The sequence below is a fragment of the Penaeus monodon genome, chromosome 31 (assembly GCF_015228065.2).
Source record: "Penaeus monodon isolate SGIC_2016 chromosome 31, NSTDA_Pmon_1, whole genome shotgun sequence".
Lineage (NCBI taxonomy): Eukaryota > Metazoa > Arthropoda > Malacostraca > Decapoda > Penaeidae > Penaeus > Penaeus monodon.
Window position 1 is genome coordinate 21,053,547 of NC_051416.1, and position 325 is coordinate 21,053,871.

Consider the following 325-nt stretch of genomic DNA (forward strand, 5'->3'; position numbering starts at 1 on the left):
GGGCGAGGCCGCAGCGACAATAATAATAGTATTAATATTAATGTTGGTTTTATAATATAAACGACAACACTAATATAACAACAAAGACAATGTTTAGTGTCATTCTTGAGAACTGTAGGCTGGGAACAATTTAAGAACTTTGTAGAAAAATATGCACCAGAGATATTCACATAAGATGTGTATTTACGAAGAAATAAACTGCTACATGAGGCGAAATGATCAGAGTATGGACTGCAGGCCGCTCACTCTCGAGATGATCCCATTACTGCTCGACACGGGTGCTTTTGGCTATTGGGTATCCCCCCTGGCCCGATTCATACCTCCT